Here is a 12,139-nt window from a genome sequence, read left to right as displayed (position 1 = left end):
ATAAAGTATTCAATCGTTTATTGTTGAATGGACAAATACATTTCAGATAACATTTGTTATCTCTAGTTCATAAAACAGTATGAAAATACGTAAAAAAAATTATATTTGAATTTTTTCATTAGATTATTGTATTGATTAGGGCGACCACTTGTCCACTTCCAGTCCTTTTTCCAGAGAGGGAATTCGATGTATTTTTGCTCAAAATAGAGGAGCTGACACCATCTATTGATAGGACGGCATTTTAATACTCAAAAGAGTCTCAGATTTTTGTTATAATTCTATTTTTTTTCTCATAAACTAAAGAATCAAATCAACTGGAATGTCTAGAGTACCTTAGTTTTTAAGTATACCTTAGTTTAACCAGACCACTGAGCTGATTAACAGCTCTCCTAAATGGCCCAAGAAGGAATTAAACTTATTTTAATGGCTAAATATTGGTTACAGCTGGGACCTAAGATTGTTGAATCAACCACTGCATTGAATTTCTGTTACCAAAATAAATTCCTCTAATTCAGATTGGCCGGTAGGAGATTCGAACGCGGGTGTCACAGTGAAACCGAAACGATATCGACCCGTCAACTAAAACTATCTAGAGTACCATTTTATTAGAATAACATTCCGTTATATGTAAATATCTTAACTTAATATAATGTCAATAAGAAGTTTATAATCTCAAGTAAAGATCAGTTCCACCCACACTAAAATTTCCTTTGTCCAACTTAGCGCCAAGTAGATACAGGACTGCCAACAAAAAATGGGCATTCATATGTTGTCACTGAGAAGTATAAAACGAATCTGTTGGCACAAAAAAAAACATATTCATTGTTTATTATTTTTAGCTTGTTAGATTATAAATAAAGTGGTACATTTTCGTGGATTATCTTCGTCTAAAACCTGGCGAGTTGGCAATTCTGACAGCACCGGGTCCAAGGAATGTAAACAGTACCAACAAAAAAAAGTAAAAATTTCGTCTTACCATCACAAAAAGTAAGAAACAAACGTTTATTATTTATTATTTTTATCTTATTTAAATAATGGTAAAGTGGTACATTGACGCCGGATTCCTTCTTTGAGAATCGAGTAGGTTGGCAATTTCAACTGCACCTTCTCCAAGGAGGGAAAACAACTCGGTTCTTTTAACGTTTTGCGTTGAATGAATGTTTTCACTTGAAGCAGAGAATGATAATGTATTCTAAATACATTCTAGCTCGTTGAAATACGTAATTAAACAAGAGAATGAATGCATAAATGAATTATAAATACAGCAGGCAGGACACACTGATATTCACGAGGTTTATAACCCAAAGGATGGAAGATGGGTGATGAGAAGATGGTGGATGCAATAGAAGATGGGGGAAGGTGACTGGAAGGTGAATGATGGGAAGATGAGGGATGGGGTAGAAGATGAGGGGTGCAATAGAAGATGAGCGATACAATAGAAGATGAGGAATGTAACAGAAGATGTGGAATGACATAGAAGATGAGGAATGCAACAGATGTGGGATGCAATAGAATATGGGGGTGCAATAGATGACGGGCTTGCAATAGAATGTGGGTGATGCAAAAGAAGACGGGGGTGTGATAGAAGATTGGGGATGTAATAGAAGACGGGGATGCAATAGAAGATGGGGATACAATAGAAGATGGGGATGCAATAGAAGATGGGGATGCAATAGAACACGGGGATGCAATAGATGATGGGGGATGCAATAGAAGATGGAAATTTCAATAGAAGATGGGGATGCAACAAAAGAAAGAGGTGCAATAGAAAATGGGGATGCAATAGAAGACATGAGGATGCAATAGATGATGGGATATGCAACAGAAGAAGGGGGATACAATAACACAAGAGGATGTAATAGAAGATGGGGGGTGCAATAGAAGACAGGAGATTCAATAGATGATGGGAAATTAAAAGAAGTGGGATACAATAGCACACGATGATTTAATAGAAGATGGGATGCAATATAAGATGGGATGCAATAAAAGATGGGGAATGTAATAGATGACATGGCGTGCAATAGAAGACGGGGGTGCAATAGAAGATGGGGGATGCAATAGAAGATGGGGATGAAATAGAAGATGGGGATGCAATATAAGATGGGGATGCAATAGAAGATGGGGATGCAATAGAAGATGGGGGATGCAATAGAAGATGGGGCTGCATGCCATATAAGACGGGGGATGCAATAGATGATGGGGATGCAATAAAAGCTGGTTATGTAATAGAACATGGAGGATGCCAGAGAAGATGGTGGATGCAATAGATGATAGGTGATGCAATAAAAGACGGGGGATGCAATACAAGATGGTTGATGCAATAGAAGACAGGATGCTATCGATGATGGGGATACAATACAGACGGGGGATGCAATTGAATATTTGGGATACAAAAGAAAACGGGAGGGTGCAATAGAAGATTGAGATTAAATAGAATTACCAGGGATGCAATAGAAGACGGGAAATGCATTAGAATATGGTGGATTAAACAGAGGATGGGGATGCAATAGAAGATGGGCATGCAATAGATTATGGGATTTGCAATTAAAGGTGGGGGATGCCATAGAAGATGGGAGATGCAATAAAAGACAGGGGATGCAATAGAAGGCGGGGATGCAGTAGAACATGTTATCGGTCTAGACCTATGCATGCTCATTATTATTTATTATATCATTAGTCTGATACAGAGAGAGAGAGAGAGAGAGAGAGAGAGAGAGAGAGAGAGAGAGAGAGAGAGAGAGAGAGAGATTTTGCAATTCAGTTTTTGAATGAGAATAAAAGATATTCATTACAGAGAAATAATGTAGAACAAGAATAGGCCTATAATGAGTCTATTCATGATCAAGTATAGGCCTATTATGCAGCATATATGCCATTCATTTTTAAAATGAGAATAAAATAAGACAATCAGTCACACGTACACACTTGTGCGCGCACGTACACGCCAGTACATGGGTACTTACGTGCACAATTGAGACTCACGGACACAATTGAGACTCGCCTGCTAGCTCTTTCTCTCTCTCACTCTCTTTCTCACCCTCATTCTCTCTCTTTTTTTTTCTCTCTTACCCTCATTTTCTCTCTCCCTCTCTCTTTCTTTCTTGCCCTCATTCTCTCTCTCTCTCTCTCTCTCTCTCTCTCTCTCTCTCTCTCTCTCTCTCTCGCTCTCTCTCTCTGGCATTTTCTGCCTTGATATTCCTTAATCTGAACCATTTTTTGTTTTCTGTGAAAGAAAACTATTGAGATGGCTTTTTGTCTGTCCGTCCGCACCTTCTCTGTCTGCCCTCAGATCTTAAAAACTACTGAGGCTAGAGGGCTGCAAATTGGTATGTTGATCACCCACCCTCCAATCATCAAACGTACCAAATTGCAGAGCTCTAGCCTTAGTAGTTTTTATTTTAATTAAAGTTAAAGTTAGCCATGACCGTGGCTGAAAGTTTCATGGGCCGCGGCTCATACAGCATTATAACGAAACCACCGAAAGATAGATCTATTTTCGGTGGCCTTGATTATACGCTGTATAGGAAACTCGATTGCGCCGAAGAAACTTCGGCGCATTTTTTACTTGTTTTGTTTTTATATCACGATACACATACTGTAAATTATCAGGTGTTCTGTTTACAATCAAAATCCCTCAGAAAAAAAGCGAGATTTTTTCGGTATATTCAAAATTTATTTTCATGTAAATAAATTCAGAATTTATTTACATGAATTTTAATGAGCTATAACCGGCACAATATCATCAAATGGTAATTTGGAAGAAATTTCATATTAAACTAGAGCAATGAGATTACTGACTGATAAGGAGTTACGAAATGGTACAGTTGTTGGAACAGTAAATTTTGATTGCCTGTCAGCACTTCGAGATAAGGAGACCTGAATACGTGACTAAATCTCAAGTGAGCAAGAATTATCCGGAGAGATCCGGCATTGACAATGACCTAATATGGCCTCTTCTTATTTGTACAAATCTTTATCAGATTAAGTATTCCAGAGACAGTGAAGTACGACAAGCTTTTTTCTGACTAGATCATTACAGAAAAGCGTAAATGATCACTGAAATGTGGTAAAGTAACAGTCCTGTACTCTCTGCCAGGAAAAAAATTACATAATAATTGAGTAAATACATAATTACGAACTAGCTAACCCTTATTTCTTAACATGAATGTAAAAGTTTAAGGTACCAGTATACAGAATGAGGTCATGAACTGATGGAAGCAAAGTCACACAGCGTCTATCTAATTTTTTTTGTATGCATACTGTGACAGGTAAAAAAAAATAGAAAAAAAGTGTATTGATACATGTTCATATAAATGTAATTTCATAAGCTAAATGGTACCTTACATTTACTAAAAAGGTCAGTTACTAACTCTTATTTGGAAATCATAAAGATGAAGGTTACTTGAGTTCCTTCAGATGAATAACGTATCACCTTTGTCTTGCTCGGAAACTTTCAGTTTCCGTTCGTAATTCCCATATAGGTTTTGAACAGACTCTTCCACTGCTCTCTCTCTCTCTCTCTCTCTCTCTCTCTCTCTCTCTCTCTCTCTCTCTCTCTCTCTCTCACGTTCAAAGCCCAGCCCAGAAAACTATAACTGGGCTCCATTGATATGGGAGAGGAAACTTAGACAAGGAATTTCGTTTCAGAAATCGAGGACTAAAGCGAATTGTTTCGAATGTATTCTGCAACCCATTACATATAGAAAGATGACCAGGAATACATGTTTTATTTGTCTTCACTGGATCGTAGGCAGTCACAGCAGAACATTTATGGAAAGGATCATTGAGCAAATAAACGAGAAAAGTATTAAAAGATAGACAGACCAAGGCAAATGAGGTCAAAGAACAAAAGTGATTTAGGAGTCTTTGTTTTGGTATTCCATCTGCAATCTCGGGTCACAGGTATAAGTGAACAAGAGCAATATGACATAGAATAAGGTTAAACAATTTTAATGAGTATCACAGTGCGAATGTTTTGTAAAGCTGCAATTAAAGACATTTTGATGAAACAGGCAAACAAGAAGAAGATCCATACGAAAGATTTCAAAGTTCAAAGACCACTACTGAGCAATTGAAGCAGATAAGGCCATTCACATAATGTTCTACAGACCTAATGAACATGGACATGTGGCCAACGCCCCTTTCCATTCGCTTGAGACCAGGTAAATGGTTGTGGGTGACTGAGTTGGTAGACTTGCGTCGCCAGCTTATAGGAACAGTAGGGTCATGTGCAGGTGTAAGTCTGCCATGCCTCGATCAAGTTTGGACAAAAAAAAAAAAAAAAAAAGCCGAAATGTGAAAACGAATGGAAAATAATGTTGTACTGTGGAAGTAATCCATTAATTTGGTTGCAGTGGAAATAGAAATAGAATAAAAAAAAAACAGAAAGGAAAAGATGTGAAAACACTTAGAAATTAAGTAAAAGAGAAAGATAAAATGAAACATGAAAAAACTACTGTAAAACCAATACAGGAAATGGGTCAGAAAAAAGCCTTTAACAAGTGCGACTGAGGAGAGAGGGTGTAAAAATAGATTAAAAGCAGAAAAAAGAGAAATAAAAACATTCTAAGAGTGTAAGTGTATTAGAAAGATAGAACAAAAGTTTCTTGTTGTAGGTTTATACAGTTCTTTAGTGAGTGCGTGTGTGTGTGTGTGTGTGTGTGTGTGTGTGTGTATGTGTGTGTTTGTCATCAGGTCTGTGAGAGGGCGTGTATGCTTGAGTGTATATGTATGCATGTTCACCTTCTTTCACAATTCATATATTTGTTTTTCTACTCAGGCACAATCTGTGTCATCTGTTTATGTCTTTGCTTTTTACTCCTTAATTTGATGATAGTGAACTGAAGAGTTCTGTTTTGATATTTAAAATCAGATTCCTCAAAGGCATTCAGCCACATTCATCCCTTCAGATTTATTGTTTTAGACATTTAGAGAAAAATCTGTTAAAGATTTTAGGATACAAAAATTCCTTATGTTATGATTTTTTATTATTGATTGGAAACATTACAAAAATAATTTATGAGTAAATAGTGAATAATACAAAATTAGTTCGAATATCACCTTGCTTAAAAAACTATATTCCTTTAAAAATGAATGTGATGATTATAAAAATGGAACATGAACATTATGTAGAGTGATATGTACAGTGAAGCCTATAATGCCATATAAAGATATTGCAATACAACATTCAATACAGAATATATGAAAATGAAAGTATATGAATACGAACGAGTCTGACTTCTGCTTAACGGATCTGAATTAAAATTAATTCAATCAAATAGATCTAATTTTGCAAGTTATAAGAACATTTGCGTACTACAAAGATTATATCACACAGTCAAAATTATGAAGTTAAAAAGGACATAAGAACACAGTATATATATATATTGAAAATATTCTCTGTCTTAAGATCAGTGGTAAGAAAACCCTCGAATAGCACTCTTCTACCCCTTCATCTTAATGTCTATTTAATCTAATTTTTCACATAGTTCATTTTGAATTTTGGTTATAAAAGTTTCTTTGAACATCAATGGGAAAAAATTTAAAAGGCAAAAAAGGAGAGAATAGATAGGCCTCAGACAGTCCGGAGGAGGCCTCGTTTTTCTTGGATTTTCCTCCTGCGGCATCGAGCCTCATCCCAGTCGAGATAAGAAGATTCGATGTGTCGATCGCTGAAGGCTTCGTATCCCTCACGGCCGTGAAGGCATCGCACGTTGTCCAAAGTCATCAAGTCACCTGGAAGATTAAAAAAAAAAAAAAAAAAAGGAGATATGAGGCAGACAGTTCATCTCTATTTGATGCAAGATGTCATTTTCATGTTTATCTCCTGAGTGATCTATTTTTTTGTACCATATTTACATATGTGAAAGCTCAACCATAAAGGTCTTAATAAAAATGAATATATCTTACGTTATTCATTTATAAAGACAGTAGAAATAAAACGAAAATTTTATTAAAACAGTAAATAACAAAAGCTTTATCTTTTTGAAGTTCAAATAAATATTTGTACTAAAGTGTAACATTTTATTAAATGTCTTTTTTCACATCAAAGATGCAACAAGTGATTATCAGTTGTAGCAAAGTGCATAATCAACTGCAGAAAAGAATGTTGATAGTGCAAGTGTCTGTGCTTACCAGAGTCCATCTTGAAGGTTGAGGAGTTAGCGTAAAGATGTCGTTGAAGAGCTTCATGGCTTCGTAGAATTTCTTGACCTTATTCGATGGCAGGTCGAGGTAGGAGTCCCGGATGGCGTTGTTGACAGCAACACGAATGACCTCTTTGTTGCTGTTAAGTCTGCAATACCAGTTTTAATTTCAGTGGCTCCGAGAGCTTTTGAAGTAATCACCATAATTTATTATCCTCTGTTATCTAGAATTTATGTCGGTCATTGCACTTATTCATTACAAAAATTCATTAATTAGTTGAGAAGAAAGTCTGGTATTAAACAAACTAGACTTATATCCATAAAATTTCATTTACATACCATGAAAAATGTACTTTTAACTTCAGCATCATTACATATATAAAAGCTATAAACTGAGACTCAAGTAATATATTAACAATATTCAGCAAATATAAGTAAAATTAACTGATCTTTAATGGGCAAAAGGGTTATGCTCTTTCATTCACTGCAAAGATTGTTTTTGCGAACTCACGTGATGATGGGGAATCTGGCAATCTTGTAGAACTCGTCCATCTCCCAGGAGAAGTTGGCGTGACCTTTGTCCCAGAAGTAGGAGTCGGTGGTGGTCAGGATCTCAAAGGCCTCTGGGTGTTCCTTCCGGAGGAGCTCAGCGCCAAAGAGCCCATCTGCAATGACGCTCTCACCTCCGGTGCCAATGTGCTGCTTCACGCAGTGGATGAAGATGATCTGGTGGAAGGATAACAATAACATTAGTAATAGCAAAAAACATTATAAATACTCATGTGTTGTATATTAACATTAACAGCAATACTGATGGTGATAAAATATGAGAGGTAATTTGCTTGTAACCATACCCCAGGCATTTGCTCGTACTGAGGAAGGTCATTGTGCATTCCCAATTTGGCATTGGTAAAAGCAACGTTGTTTGTGTTTGGTCTGTTAATCACTGGAGAGTGGGGTCTGTAGAGGAGAGAGAAGTAAAATTAAGATCACAATACCCTGGGAACCTCTCTTACATAATGAATGATGAACTTCCACTTGGAGCATGGTCTACGGTTGAAGAATATAATATGACCAGTTTATATACTTATAAAATAATAATTGGTAATAAACTCGATACTTGTAACCATTCACATAGAGTAACTACAAAAGGGGATACTTTAATTTTTACTTCTAAAGAAATGTATATTAAAAGGATAATATAATGATAATTTATTTCATTTTGAAGTAAATGATTGAATTTTTAACTCTTAAGTAACAATTTAGTGTTCCAGGTATCTGGTGGCTACTTACCCATAATGGGATTGCTTAACAAATGCGATGTGTTCTATCATTTCAGGTCCTGCGATGTCACTATCTGGCACATTCTTGAGCATCGCTGATCCTTGAGTCTCCATAGTTATGAGCCATTCGAGGAGGACCTTATCGTCCCTCTTCATTGTCTCGTAATCGAACTCTCGCAATTTATGGTTGGAGCCCCAAGGTTTCTGAGTGAGGAAGATGTGTTTATGACTTTCTGTTTAAAAATACGTTCACATTCATACATACAAAGAGTCTTAAATGTGTTTCGAATTTCGAATTTTACTTGGATATCTTCCATTCATGCTATATTGAAATTATTTTGTGTAACCATCATTACTGGAACTTAGCCTCTGACATAATCATGGAGGAACCCTCCTTACCCTTGGCAAAGCATAAACTTTCCTCCTGAGGGCTCTGGCTGTTGGCGTGAATGACCTGGCATGGAGCCATTCTGCTGGGTACTCTGACACGTGCCCGTCACTCCATTTGATGCTCATTACCTCATCATTACTCTGAAAATAAACAGGACATGTAAATATGCTAATATTATTTCATCATATTTACATGATCCTATATAGCACTATTCACTAGGTGTTTATGTGAGTGTAACAACTCTTAACTATATAAAAATAAATATGATCACTATTTATGAACAATGGTTTAATTATGGGAAATGACGTCCCCTATCGATCCAGTGAGGATTACTTTGGGATTTTTCTTCCTTAAGGTACTTCACTTCCTACCTGAATATCCAAAGCTTGGATATCAACGTCGAGGTCAGTCAGAAGGTATTTCCTGCCCAAGGCTTCGTTGCTGTAGCAGTCAGGGCACCGACAGTTATCCCTCAGCCACACGTAGGGCATCGGGCTCTCGCTGCCATCACCGAATTTCACAATCACTGAATCTTTACTCACTTGGGTAGAAGATATTGGGACACCTGGAACGGGACAATAAAGAACTTTAAATATTCTCTCTCTCTCTCTCTCTCTCTCTCTCTCTCTCTCTCTCTCTCTCTCTCTCTCTCTCTCTCTCTCTCTCTCTCAGAATGTTTAACTATGTGTATGGCAATCGTTTTGTAAATTGCAAATAAAGCAAATTTTATTAGTACTACAATAGACCAGATTACATTAATGGAAATTAAATTAGTTTTAATACTCAATATTCACCTGGTAGCTCAGTTACTTCCTTCACCTGATGCTGTTGCCAGGCTTTGGATGCGAGACTCAGAGATCGAGTGGCCTTGCAGTTGATGCAGTTCTTGGTGCATATCTGTCTCACCTGGAGCAGGTTACTAAATTAATATTGTATCTATATAAAATGGAAATATTCTGAAAGTAAGTGTATGTATGATTTTGCACATATATGCACGTATATTCTAGGAAGAAAATAGTTATAAGTTTCCTACTGCAAGAGCAGCAACAAATAATAATAATAATAATAATAATAATAATAATAATAATAATAATAATAATAATAATAATAATAATAATAATAAAATAATAAACTGTCAGGTGCTAATGTTGATAGAATGACACATCAAAGAAATAGGACGCAATTCATAAGTGCCTGCGATGATAATTCGGCAAAGGAAAATCTCGTATTGAACAACAAACCTGTTGGGTGGCAATATTCCTGAAAGCTGCTACGCCGCTGAGGAGAGCTCGGGCTGTGGGACGGTGTGCCATTTCTCTTCCAGAAACTTCAGTAGAAACGACTTTCGCAATAAGTGATATTTGTTTAGTTGGTCTTCTTTTGTTTGCTGCTTTGAGGGCAGAATAGGAGACGAGACTCTTTCTGCGTGGAGCTCTTTCACTGACACTGTCACGAAGCTTTGTGCCTCACTGACTCGTCAGTCGGTCTTTTATATGCGCCGATCTAAAGGTGGACTTGAACCTCTTCTTGTCTGTTGCTAAGTCACTTACGCTTTTTCTTCTTTGATTCTTGATAAGATTTCTTATCAATCGGAAGTTCATAGAGTGCAGGCTCACTCATTCGTCCATGTCTCTTAAAGAATTATCGGGTATAATTTTCCTGACGATAAGAAAAATTTATGATAAGTAAGAAAAATTACCAACTCATCTCTAAAGCATATACTGCCGGAAAAATGCAGTTATAGTAAACAGTGTATAAATGATTATTAATTTATTATAAAACAGTAAAGTTAAACTCGAAGTATCGCTTTCAACATTGGGAATACAAGTATTAATTATTCTTTACATGAAATTATCTGAGAGCATCACATTAATCATTACCATTCCACAAATCATGCCACAAAATATTTTGCGCTTGAACGATAAAAGAAACCGCGAACACTTTCTTTACGAAATTAAATGACTTGGAGCCATCGACAGAATTTACTGTGGAGATGGGAAATTTGGTCCCATTACTGTGTACACTAACATATTATATATGTATATGTATATATATATATATATATATATATATATATATATATATATATATATATATATATATATATATATATATATATATATGTGTGTGTGTGTGTGTGTGTGTGTGTATATATGTGTATATGTGTGTATATGTGTATATATATATATATATATATATATATATATATATATATATATATATATATATATATATATATATATATATATATATATATATATATATATATATATTCTGTAGGTCATTGTCATTGCCGGATCGATCTGGATAATTCTTGCTCACATGAGATTTTTTTCACGTTTTCAAGTCCTTATCTTGATATACTGATAGGTAATATCTTGCTCTAGTTTGATGTATAATTTCCCCAAAGAACATTTGATGACATTATTCCAGTTATAGTTAAATTAAAATTCATATAGACAGAATCTGAACTTTAAGAGAATAATACGTGGTGAAATAATGAGCCTCAAGTCCATAACTGTTCTACAGGTTGCTAGATTGATGTAGCTTTTGCTAGATTCGCCTAACAATAAAAATCAGACCGTCTTTAAACAATAGTATCCCCACGTCTGAGCAAGATATTGCCTATCAGTATATCAAGATAAGGACCTGAAAACGTGAAGAAATCTCCTGTGAACAAGAATTATCCAGATCGATCCGGCAGTGACAATGACCTACAGAATATTATCGCATCGTTTCATGTGTACAAATCTTTATCAGATGAAGTAGTCCAGAGTAAGTGAAGTAAGACACGCCTTGATTCTGGTTAGATAATAGCAAGGCATAATGTATTTCTGGAATACGGTAAAGGAACATTCTTATACTTTCTATAAAGAAAAAATAGATAAAAATGACGTAAATATAAAATACATTTTTATCTCTCTTACGAACAGTCAAACCCTTAGTCCTCGTTATAAATGCAAAAGTGCAAGGGGATCAATATATAGTGTGAGGTCATGAAATGATGGAAGCAAAAGGACACATATTTGCGTTCCTTCTTATTAATAGTTACTCTCTAACGCTTAATAATGTGAAGACAGAAAAACTTGTAGAGGTTTTATGAACGATGACCAACTTACCAGTTCAGCTTCATACATCTGCATCACCTTTGTCTCGCTCGAAAACTCCCTGCTTCCTTCCATAATTCCCATAAAAGCTTTCATCAGAACCCTTCCCACTACCCGCCCTCTCTCTCTCTCTCTCTCTCTCTCTCTCTCTCTCTCTCTCTCTCTCTCTCTCTCTCTCTCTCTCTCTCTCTCTCGTTTAAAGCTCAGCCTACA

The 12,139-nt window shown here is 36.0% G+C and overlaps 1 pseudogene; it reads right to left on the bottom strand.

Annotated features, from left to right (window-relative positions):
- Positions 1-5,972: 5,972 nt before the first annotated feature.
- On the bottom strand, positions 5,973-10,294 carry LOC136843991 (gamma-butyrobetaine dioxygenase-like; annotated as a pseudogene).
- Positions 10,295-12,139: the final 1,845 nt, after the last annotated feature.

Source organism: Macrobrachium rosenbergii, chromosome 2 (assembly GCF_040412425.1).
Source record: "Macrobrachium rosenbergii isolate ZJJX-2024 chromosome 2, ASM4041242v1, whole genome shotgun sequence".
Taxonomy (NCBI): domain Eukaryota; kingdom Metazoa; phylum Arthropoda; class Malacostraca; order Decapoda; family Palaemonidae; genus Macrobrachium; species Macrobrachium rosenbergii.
This window is presented reverse-complemented; position numbering and strand designations above follow the sequence as displayed.